This window comes from Heptranchias perlo, chromosome 23 (genome assembly GCF_035084215.1).
Source record: "Heptranchias perlo isolate sHepPer1 chromosome 23, sHepPer1.hap1, whole genome shotgun sequence".
NCBI classification, from domain to species: Eukaryota; Metazoa; Chordata; class Chondrichthyes; order Hexanchiformes; family Hexanchidae; genus Heptranchias; species Heptranchias perlo.
This window is the reverse complement of record NC_090347.1, coordinates 11,604,748-11,616,832: the sequence shown is the minus strand read 5'-3', so window position 1 is coordinate 11,616,832 and position 12,085 is coordinate 11,604,748. Positions and strand designations below refer to the sequence as shown.

At 47.8% G+C, this 12,085-nt stretch overlaps 2 protein-coding genes across 2 annotated transcripts in view; one reads left to right on the top strand and one right to left on the bottom strand.

Moving 5' to 3' along the window:
- LOC137341448 (dynein axonemal heavy chain 17-like) overlaps positions 1-12,085 on the top strand; it is a 574,489-nt gene that overhangs the window by 535,461 nt on the left and 26,943 nt on the right. The gene's annotated exons all lie outside the window — the stretch shown is intronic.
- The window catches only part of LOC137341097 (CDP-diacylglycerol--glycerol-3-phosphate 3-phosphatidyltransferase, mitochondrial), a 92,888-nt gene continuing 83,384 nt past the window's right edge, over positions 2,582-12,085 (bottom strand). Inside the window, exon 11 of the transcript XR_010966959.1 lies at positions 2,582-2,638. The gene's annotated coding sequence lies outside the window, so the exon portion shown is untranslated. The remainder of the gene's footprint in view (positions 2,639-12,085) is intronic.

The window sequence follows — 12,085 nt, the reverse complement described above, 5'->3', positions numbered from 1 at the left end:
TGCATAATCTACACCAACTTGAAAATAAATACTCGTGTTTAGTGGAGGATGCCCATTGGGTAACTTTGGAAAACATTTATCCTCCAAGTAAGGAAAAATATAGCCTCAATTATTACTCCCGGGCGGGAATGTAGCAAAGTGAGTGGCATGCCTGTCCGGAAGCAGCAGTAGGCTAGCTTAGCTGATTGTAACGGCCAGGCCTCATTTGTATGCCAATTGTCGACTCTGTGATCAAAACAGCCGGGAAGTTGGTGGGAAGCAGCTCCCCGCCTTCAAAATCGATAAAGTCGGAGGCAGCCGCAGGGTCACAGGGCACAAGGTAAGTGGCAGCGAGGCCTCTTAGTGGCAAATTGCAGTCTTGGGAGCGGTGGGGGAAGCCCTGGGGAGGAGGGGTCTAGAGGAGCAATCCTGCTTCTGGCCCATAAGGAAACCTGTAATAAGTTAAAAAGAAAACTTACCTTGTTGGGGCTCTTCTGGCCTTGGCTGCTGTTTCCAGCAGGTTAGGCCTGGCAGGGAAGCGACTACTGCCCTCTTGCTCAGGTCTCAGATTAAAATAGCCCCAATTGGGCCGCAATCATTTCATCTGCATATTTAAAGTTGACTCCACCAGCTTGGGGCTGGTGTCCTTAATGCCTGCAATTTAAAATTGCAGTCAGGCAGATTGGGGCGGGAAAATAGCGGTAACTCAACAGCTGAATTTTAACTGTCCCCCTGTCTGGTTTCCACCAGTCGGGAGGGTTGGTGGGGCGATAAAATTGAGGCTTATAACTTTTACAGCTGATATATTTACAAGGTATTTATTAATGTTTACCTCATCGGTGGGATAACCATGGTATTTCACAATTACCTTTGCATATTCTAATTATGGCATTCCTAACCAAAAAAGGTTCTGATTTAAAAGTGTTCTTAGGGCTGTTATAAATATGATTGGCATTTTAATATTTTAAAAAACAATTTTCCGCTACCACTACAATTGAGGCATTTTGAGGAAATTGTTCTTAAAAGGTTTTTATTTTTTTTAAATCTCGTTTTGGCAGTCTTTTCTTGCCAGTCTTGTAATCCAGAGTCCTGTTAGTGTTGGAAGGCAATAATTTTCGGCACCCAAAGTTTTTTTGACACTCATAAGAGGGTGATAGCATTGCAATCGCCAGTCCACTGGATATTCCACTGTTTTTGATCACTGTGGACAACGTGGCGGAGGAGCAGTGGGAGCAGGCGCGTCGAGTGAGACAACATGGCCAGAGGCTGAGCCGATCTCACTACTAACCCCCCCCACCCCAAGAGTGTACAGGGAACGAATGCCTTTTGAGGCAATGTCAGAGGAGCTCTCCATTCATAGACTGCGCTTCAGCAAGGAAGCAACTATCCACCTGTATAGTTTTGCGGCTGCCTGTGAGAGAAATGAAAGACTTGCATTTATATTGTGCTTTACGCAACCTCAGGATGACCAAAAGTGCTTTACAGCCAATTAAGTACTTTTCAAGTGTAGTCACTGTTGTAATGTAGGAAACGTGTCACTTTGAGCAGAGCAAGCTCCCACAAACAGCAACGTGATAATGACCAGATAATCTGTTTAAATGGTGTTGGTTGAGGGATAAATATTGGCCAGGACACCGGGGAGAATTCCCCGGCTCGTCTTTGAAATAGTCCCATGGGATCTTTTACGCCCACCTGAGAGGGCAGACAGCCTCAATTTAATGTCTCATCCAAAAGACGGCACCTCCAATAGTACTTCACTTCCTCGGTACTGCACTGAAGTGTAAACCTAATTTTGTGCTCGAGTCTCTGGAATGGGACTTGAACCCGCAGCCTTCAGACACAGAATGCTACCACTGGGCCACGGCTATGCGCCTCATGAAAAACTATCTATTTCTGAAATGCTAGACCACAGGAGGCGGGTGTGTCTCATACGGAGTGGGAAGGGCCGGATGTTGGAGAGGACAGTGGGGCTGCAGAGAAGGTGGCCACGGTCAAGTGTCCCCTCCACATCAGCACCCCCTCATGGTGGTGTGTGGGGATAGGAGTACCCGGGTCGCCTCTCCCACTCTCCCCCCCCACCTCGCCCCCCAGGGTGCGCAACCTCCTCATTCTCTTCCTGGTTCCCCCATTCCTCCTCTTCATAATCAGTCTCCACTTCAGTGCCTTCTACCTCCTCTGGTTGTTATGCAGCAGTGGGAAGGAAGGATAAAAGGTTATAATGGTGTAGCATGTTCATCTGTCAGATCACATAATAGTCAGCTTCACATTCAATGCACAATGAACAAAAAGGCGATTTGACCCAAGCAGTCTACACCGGTATTCACACATTGCACGAGCATCCTCCCATTCTAATTTCCTCTTCCCACCCTGCAGCCACGAATAGAAACAGGTTTGCAACATGCAGCCTATCGAACACATGCATTTCACAAATCTCTAATGTCCCATCTTTTCATCTTATCCTTGAGTGGCTCCTAGCCAGGAGGCGAAACAAGAGGCTTTGACACTCACCTGGTGGCACCAATACGGCTCCAACCTCTGTACGGCTCACAGTCACTGCACCGTGGTATCCTTACAGCTCGTCATGAGAGATTAGATTCTTCAGAAATGGGATCCCACCTCCTGAACGTGCCCGCTCTGGTGCGCCATGAGCCAACTTGGCCTGCGGGAAGGAAAAAGAGACAACGTTACGTGGATTGCTTAGTTTGAGAGGCTTCTTTTCAAGCATTAGAATCTTTTCTTCAACAGAAAAGAACCTATAAAATTCATCATATGGCCACTGTGAAAAGGCTGTCTCATGGCAACTGACTTTTTTGACTTACCTGCCTTTGGGTTCTGCTTTGAAGAAACAAACAGAAAACCAGCTAACCTTCCCCCACTCTACAAGCACTGAAAGAAGGATAATTGTGGTCCAGCTTTACAGAAAAAGCAGACAACTTTTGTACTTTTAATAGAGAGTTCTAAATTGAAGCACTGAGTGCTTAACCTTGCCTGCCTTGGTCAGGTCATTATACTTCATGCGACATTGGTTCCCCGTTTGTGGGACAATTAACGTGGCGCACTGAGTCTCCGCCACCTCACTCCATGCCACCTGACTTGTTTTGCAGGGAGCCCTTGTAGACCACAGCAGCTGCTCTTGCCTTCTCTCGTCCAAGAGGGCCTTTAGATCCTCATCACCAATGTTTTAAGCTCTCTTTTTGGTTTTGTTTTGCGACATTTCTGTGGAAAAGTGTATATGCAAAACACTGTAAATTACTTTGCACTGCATTTTACAAAGGTTTCAAAGAGGTTTTTTTAAAATGTTATTAACTTTTTAAAGTTGATTTAAAGTCATTTCAGAGGTTGCATGTCACTTACCTCCAAGTGCCACGCCTCAATCTGATTTATGGCATCTATTTTCAGCTTTTTATAGTGTCATGTGGTTAGTCTGTGGGATAAGCCATTAGGCATGAGGTCCCTGATTTGTTACTAACCTCGCCGCATCATCATCGGATCAACGTTCCAGCAATTTGCGATAATCCGGGACAGAATTAACAGTCACTTGGACGAGAGTGGATTGATTAGGGAAAGCCAGCATGGATTTGTTAAAGGCAAATCATGTTTAACTAACCTGATAGAGTTTTTTGGTGAGGTAACAGAGAGGGTAGATGAAGGCAATGCAGTTGATGTGGTGTATATGGACTTTCAAAAGGCGTTTGATAAAGTACCGCATGGTAGGCTTGTCATCAAGATTGCGGCCCCTGGAATAAAGGGGGCAGTAGCAACATGAGTACAGAATTGGCTACAGGAAGCAGAGAGTAGCAGTGGATGGTTGTTTTTTGGACTGGAGGGAGGTGTACAGTGGTGTTTCCCAGGGGTCAGTGCTGGGACCACTGCTTTTCTTGATATATATTAATGACTTGGACTTGGGTGAACAGGGCTCAATTTCAAAATTTGAAAGATGACACGAAACTTGGAAGGGTAGTGAACAGTGAGGAGGATAGTGATGGACTTCAAGAGGATATAGACAGGCTGGTGGTCTGGGTGGAAACGTGGCAGATGAACTTTAACCAGAAAAATGCGAAGTGATACATTTCGGTAGGAAGAACGAGGAGAGGCAATATAAGCTAGAGGGCACAATTCTAGAAGGGGTACAGGAACAGAGAGATCTGGGGGTATATGTGCACAAATTATTGAAGGTGGCAGGGCAGGTTGAGAAAGCGGTTAAAAAAGCATTAAGGATCCTGGGCTTTAAAAATAGAGGCATAGAGTATAAAATTATAGAAGTCATGATGAACCTTTATAAAACACTGGTTCGGCCACAACTGGAGTATTATGTCCAGTTCTGGGCACTGCACTTTAGGAAGGATGTGAAGTCCATGGAGAGGGTGCAGAAGAGATTTACTAGAATGATTCCAGGGATGAGGGACTTTAGTTACGTTGATAGACTGAAGAAGCTGGGGTTGTTCTCCTTGGAGCAGAGACGGTTACGAGGAGATTTGATAGAGGTATTAAAAATCATGAAGGATCTATACAGAGTAGATAGAGAGAAACTGTTCCAATTGGCGGAAGGGTCAAGAACCAGAGGGCACAGATTTAAGGTGATTGGCGAAAGGACCGAAGGTGACATGAGGAAAAACGTTTTTACACAGTGAGTAGTTAGGATCTGGAATGCACTGTCTGAGGGGGTGGTGGAGGTAGATTCAATCATGGCCTTCAAAAGGGAACTGGATAAGTACTTGAAAGTAAAAAATTTGCAGGGCTACGGGGATAGGGCGGGGGAGTGGGATTCACTGGATTGCCCTTGCATATTGCCGGCACGGATTCAATAGGCCGAATGACCTCCTTCTGTGCTGTAACCTTTCTATGATTCTATATATGCAATGTTAACAGGGAGCTCAAAAGTCCAAATAATAGCATCTGCCACCAAACCCACCATTGCATCAATTTCAGGCTGGTTGTGTAATTGACACTAGCCCATGGAAAATGTGGAGCAGGGAGACTCTAGCCTCATCACATAATTTTTAGTTATCTAATGAGGTTCACACAATGGAGCAGTGTAAGCTGCCGGCTCCCCTAGTATTGTCCAGTCAGAAAATACTGGGCAGAACTTTGAGTTTTCAGCCTATTTCCCCAGGTTTTCACACCCGGTGGACACCTTCACCACCAGCGTGTAGGAGCAGAAAATATACCCCTTACCATAGCCTTTCTAACATCATAGATACGGCTGAGAGCTAGAAAGTAATAGCACTGCAGTGTTATTCTGTGTGTAGCCATATTCCATGGTTGCTGAGGAAGTCATTAGTATTTTTATTGCACTGCCATTTTCTTTAATGTTAGAATAAATCAACATATTAACATTGGAATAGGAGTAGACCATTCAGCTCCTCGAGCCTGTTCTGCCATTCAATTAAATCATGGTTGATCTATAACTCAACTGCATTTACCTGCCTTTGCTTTTGGAGGCTCATGTGGAGCATAAGCGCCAGCATAGACAAGTTGGGCCGAATGGCCTGTTTCTGTGCTGTAGACTTTATGGGGGTGATTTTAAACCCCAAGAATGGGTGGGTTAGGGGCGGTGGGAGTTAAAAACAGTTGTTTTTTTGGGTCGCAACCTTAAAATTTTCGGACTTGGTTTTCCCAGTGGGAAGCCTGTACTTTTACGCGCCGACGTTAAACCCAGAAATAAAGCCGGGTTGCGGTCGCGACCCAAAAAACAACTATTTTCAATTCCCACCCGCCCCCAGCCCACCCGTTCTTGGGGTTTAAAATCACCCCCTATGTAACTCAATGGCCCCGATATTACCAGGGAGGCGGGATGACAGCGGGGGGGCGGGCGACTGGACGCGTGGGTAATCCACCCAGTGAAATTGGTCCGTTCCCCACGCGATCGTGGGTAAATTGCAGGCACTTACCGTGGCTTCCAGGTTTCCCGTCGTAAACCTGCACAGCGGGCGGAATGCGCACCTGCATCACAGGCTGTCAGCTGGAGGAGCCCTATTTAAAGGGGCAGTCCTCCAATGCTGCTCCTGCGGCAAACAACCGAAAGTACAGCATGGAGCAGACCACGGGAAAGGCTGCTCCCAGATTTAATGATGCCTCACTCCAGTTCATACTGGATGGGTTGAGGAGGAGGGGAGAGATTTTCTACCCAGTGGATGGGAGGAAGTGGCCTGTCTCTGCCACCAAGAACATAAGAACATAAGAAATAGGAGCAGGAGTAGGCCAATCGGCCCCTCGAGCCTGCTCCGCCATTCAATAAGATCATGGCTGATCTGATCCTAACCTCAAATCTAAATTCATATCCAATTTCCTGCCCGCTCCCCGTAACCCCTAATTCCTTTTACTTCTAGGAAACTGTCTATTTCTGTTTTAAATTTATTTAATGATGTAGCTTCCACAGCTTCCTGGGGCAGCAAATTCCAGACCTACTACCCTCTGAGTGAAGAAGTTTCTCCTCATCTCAGTTTTGAAAGAGCAGCCCCTTATTCTAAGATTATGCCCCCTCGTTCTAGTTTCACCCATCCTTGGGAACATCCTTACCGCATCCACCCGATCAAGCCCCTTCACAATCTTATATGTTTCAATAAGATCGCCTCTCATTCTTCTGAACTCCAATGAGTAGAGTCCCAATCTACTCAACCTCTCCTCATATGTCCGCCCCCCTCATCCCCAGGATTAACCGAGTGAACCTTCTTTGTACTGCCTCGAGAGCAAGTATGTCTTTTCTTAAGTATGGACACCAAAACTGTATGCAGTATTCCAGGTGCGGTCTCACCAATACCTTATATAACTGCAGCAATACCTCCCTGTTTTTATATTCTATCCCCCTAGCAATAAAAGCCAACATTCCGTTGGCCTTCTTGATCACCTGCTGCACCTGCATACTAACTTTTTGATTTTCTTGCACTAGGACCCCCAGATCCCTTTGTACTGCAGTACTTTCCAGTTTCACGCCATTAAGATAATAACCTGCTCTCTGATTTTTCCTGCCAAACTGCATAACCTCACATTTTCCAATATTGTATTGCATCTGCCAAATCTCCGCCCACTCACCCAGCCTGTCTATATCCCCCTGTAGGTTTTTTATGTCCTCCTCACTCTCCACTTTCCCTCCCATCTTTGTATCATCTGCAAACTTTGATATGTTACACTCGGTCCCCTCCTCCAAATCGTTAATATAGATTGTAAAGAGTTGGGGACCCAGCACCGACCCCTGCGGAACACCACTGGCTACTGGTTGCCAGTCCGAGAATGAACCATTTATCCCAACTCTCTGCTTCCTGTTAGATAACCAATCCTCCACCCATGCCAGAATATTACCCCCAATCCAGTGATTCTTTATCTTGAGCAATAATCTTTTATGTGGCACCTTGTTGAATGCCTTCTGGAAGTCTAAATACACTACGTCCACTGGTTCCCCTTTATCCACCCTGTACGTTATGTCCTCAAAGAACTCAAGCAAATTTGTCAGACATGACTTCCCCTTCGTAAAGCCATGCTGACTTTGTCCTATTAAATTATGTTTATCCAAATGTTCTGCTACTGTCTCCTTAATAATAGACTCCAAAATTTTACCCACCACAGATGTTAGGCTAACTGGTCTATAATTTCCAGCCTTCTGCCTACTACCCTTTTTAAATAAGGGTGTTACATTGGCAGTTTTCCAATCTGCCGGGACCTTTGCCGAGTCCAGAGAATTTTGGAAAATTATTACCAAAGCATCCACAATCCCTACTGCCACTTCCCTCAAGACCCTAGGATGTAAGCCATCGGGTCCAGGGGATTTATCCGCCTTGAGTCCCATTAATTTACTGAGTACCAATTCCTTAGTGATTTTAATTGTATTTAGCTCCTCCCCCCCTAGAGCCCCCTGTTTGTCCAGTGTTGGGATATTCTTAGTGTCCTCTACCGTAAAGACTGAAACAAAATATTTGTTCAGCATTTTTGCCATCTCCATGTTTCCCACCATTAATTTCCCGGTCTCATCCTCTAAGGGACCTACATTTGCCTTAGCCACCCTTTTTCTTTTTATATAACTGTAGAAACTCTTGCTATCTGTTTTTATATTTTTTGCTAATTTATTTTCATAATCTATCTTCCCTTTCTTAATCAATCCTTTAGTTACTTTTTGCTGTCTTTTGAAGACTTCCCAATCTTCTATCCTCCCACTAAGTTTGGCTACCTTATATGTCCTTGTTTTTAGTCGGATACTATCCTTAATTTCTTTACTTAGCCACGGATGGCTGTCATTTCTTTTACACCCTTTTTTCCTCAGTGGAATATTTTTTTTTTGAAAGTTGTAAAATAACTCCTTGAATGAACACCACTGCTTATGTACCGTCTTACCCTTTAACGTGCTGGACTCTGCCACCATTAAGGATCACTGCTATTACCACTCCTTTTGGACTTTGAGTTTGTGTGCATGTCTTTTGGGCTATGCAACGCCGCACAAAGCTTCAAACGCTTCATTGACCAATTTACGCACAGTTTTCCATTCGTACATCGACAACCTCCTTGTAGCTAGTGAGTCGCTAGAAGAACACGAACGAGGCTTGTAGTTCTTATTTGCTCGCCTATCACAGTATGGTGTTGTCATCAGCCCTGCGAAGAGTTAGGTTGGAATGCCCTCCTTACAGTTTTTGGGTCACAAGGTCGACGAGGAAGGCGTCTGTCCACTTATAAACAAAGTCAAGGCGATCCAAGACTATCCAGCATCTACGTCAGTATGTAAGCTGCATGAGTTTCTTGGCCTGGCTCAAGGTGGCAGAGGAGGTCATCAGCAGCAGCAACGTCTCCCGCACATGTGTCCAGTGCAGGAAGCGCTTCAATGACCTCACCAGGTCAGCCAAAGTGAGTACACTTACTCATTCTCCTACACTCCACCTTCCACATCACCGCCCCCCACTCCACAACTCCTTCTGCACTGCCAACACTACTCTATCACATCACTCCTCACACCCACTCAAACCTCATCCTCAACTTACCTGCACTTACTCACCTCCCCAGTACTCATCCCACCACTACCACTCAACCCAATCCTCATACAATGTCATGGCTCTGACTCATACTCACTCTCTGATGCATCTCTTTCACGGTCAGCCTCACCCAAACCAATGCATCCAGCGGTTGGCCACGTCACCATCCCTCACTCACGCCTCTCTACTTTCTCCCCTTATAGAAGAGAGCCCAGAATGCACGGGAAAGGGGCCGCAACATCAGGTCGTCCTCACGGACGTGAAGGAGGAGGCTCTTGAACTGAGCCGCACCCTCGCTGAGACTGCCACCCGACAAACGGCTGGTGACAGAACTTTAACATTCAGCACTCACAATAGCAAATGATGTTAACATGCCTTGCCATCTTCAGCACCTCAACATCCGTCATCATGCTTAATATTGCCTTCTGTTCTCTTACATGGCCTTCAGCGACCGCCGTGATGGCGATTCCTCAAAGGACCTGCCGGCCTCTGAGGGGACACCATCACATCTGAGTGAGCCATCCACCAGCGCAGATACGCACACCTCGGTGGGTTCCCGTCCTCACTTAGTTGGGGTCGCACATAGTGAGTCACCACACACGTGAGCACGAGCAGACACTGGTGGCAGGGGCAGCTGTGGAGAGTCCGTGTCATGGGAGCACTCTTCTCCAGGCTCTGCTCAGCTGGACACAGATGCTGAACCCTGGAGGCCATCCTTTAAAAGGAGAATGATCGAGGGGGAGCAGCACATTTGCGAGGTGCTGAAACAAGTGCCACGCGCACTCTCCACAATCGTGCAGAGGATGGAGGAGTCCAACTCCTGCATGAGTGGAATGGTGGCACAGGTACAGGAGGGAATCTCTGAGATACTGTCACAGGGACGTGAGGGCATCTCTGAGATAGCGTTGCGGGTAAGTGCGAGAATGTCTGCGATGGAGGGAAGGCTAGCCTCCATCGAGCTTCAAGCACGGCTCACCAATAAGTGCATTGAGGCCCTGACAACGGCCCTTCGGACTCAGGGTGATCAACATTCTGCCGCCTTGAACAGGCAGGCAGATACTCTGACACTGGCCTTACAAGGCTTCACACATGGCCTCCAAACTGTCATCCAGCAGAGTGGTAAGAGTGATGTGGGCCTGGCCCAGGAGAGGGAAGATGGCGAAAGGGGACATGGAAGTGGGGACGCCCCTCAAAGCGCTCCCACGTCTCACACGTTGCCCCCCTCTCAACCAGTACCCGCAATGCTGCCTCCTCTCCAGGTGGTCGAGTCTGCCCCTGCACAAGTGCAGGTGGAGCAGTCTTTGGAGGGGCCCTCACGAGCACTGAAACCCAGAGGCCCAAATAATCTAATCAGTCAGGGCATAAACAAGAGCAACCTGCCATTACCTCTTCTGCAGCCACAGGGGATGCACCACGTAGCAGTAGTTGTAAGCAAAAGGCGAAGGTTTTGTGAGCATAAAGGGGATGCACAAGGGTGTTTGACGGTTTGTCATGTTTTTTATTTATATTTGATTTTTGTTAATGGGGCATTAAATATTATTATTGTCACCACTACTGCCACATCTTGGCCATTCTTGACTGGCTTGTGTAATAAGGCCCTTTCATGAGGTTCACCATAAACACCCACACTTGATGCCACCCATTGGGTCACTCGACAGTGGGTGTATGAGTATTTGCAGGACTATTTTGTGCAGGGGGCAGGGGGAGGGCTGGTGTGGCCACTGCTCTGTCCAGGTGGTGAGGACTGGACTTTTCACACTGTCTGATGTTAGGAGAACCGTTCACATATCAGTGACTCCCTGGCCTCACAAGCAGCCAGGTGAGCCGCTGTTCTGCCCATGGGTTGCTCCTCGTCCTCGTCCTCCTCCTCCTTCTCTTCAATGTGGGTGGCAGATGTGTATGGGGCCTTCTCCAGCGGCACTCCTCCCTGTTGTGCCATGTTGTGCAGGGCACTATAGCATGCTCAATTGTAGACCTGGTGGCGATGTGGCTGTCGTTATATCGACGCTGTTGGTCGGTGGTGGGGTTCCTCAGAGGTGTCATGAGCCACGTGCGCAGGGTGTATCCCTTGTCCCCGAGGAGCCAGCCCTTGCGAGTGTTCGGTGTGTGGAAGAGGGGCGGGATGTTGGACTCCCGGAGGATGAAGGAATCGTGGCAACTGCCAGGGTATCTGGTGCACACGTGAAGGAATCTCTTGCGGTGGACACAGATGAGCTGAGTGTTGATGGAGTGATAGCCCTTCCTGTTGATGAACAGTCCTGGCTCGTGTGGAGGTGCTCGTATTGTTATATGGGTGCAATCGATTACACCCTGCACCCATGGGAATCCCACTGCCCTCTCCGTCTGGCTGAGGTCATCCATGGGGAAGTTGATATATTGCGAGGCCCTGCGAAACAAGCCATCGGTGACCTGCCTTATGCACTTGTGTGCAGATGACTGAGAGACCCCGGCGATGTCCCCGGTGGCAGCCTGGAACGATCCAGAGGCGAAGAAGTTGAGGGCAGTGGTGACTTTGACAGCGACAGGTAAGAAGATGCAGCTCAGGCAAGCCGGGAGCAGCTTGGCATGAAGGAGGCTGCATATGTCTGCGACTACCTGGCAACTGACTCTGAGCCTCCGTATGCACTGCTCCTCAGAGAGGTCCAGGAAGCTGAGCCTCGGTCTGTAGACCCTGTGGCGAGGGTAGTGCCTCCTGCGACGCTGCTTTCTCTGTTGTTGCCCTCCGTGCTGTTGTGCAGGTGCCTGTGGCGCAGCACTGTGTTGTCGAGCTCCACGTGGCGGAGGTGGATGGCGTACCTGGTGAGGCTGGTGATGTTGCTCTTCCTCGGATGAAGTGATGAATGCAGCTATGGCACACCCCATCCTGACGGTGTGAGTTTGAGGGGGTCCGCAAAGTAGGTAAATGTGTTTGCACAGCAGAGTTCAGGGTATAAATTAAGAATTTTGAGTGGAAAGACAAAGGTGTTGCAGCCAAAACTTTGTCTGGAGTGACAGAGTGCCTGCTGCAATAAATGAGGTTTTCCCCCCACCTGTCAAATAATCCTTTGCATCTCCCACTTGCTGCTGGCTGAAACACGTCTGCTCCAACAGGGAGTGTTTCCCACAGCACGGGAAACACGATGAGGATCCTTCAAAATTGCACCCCTGCCAAA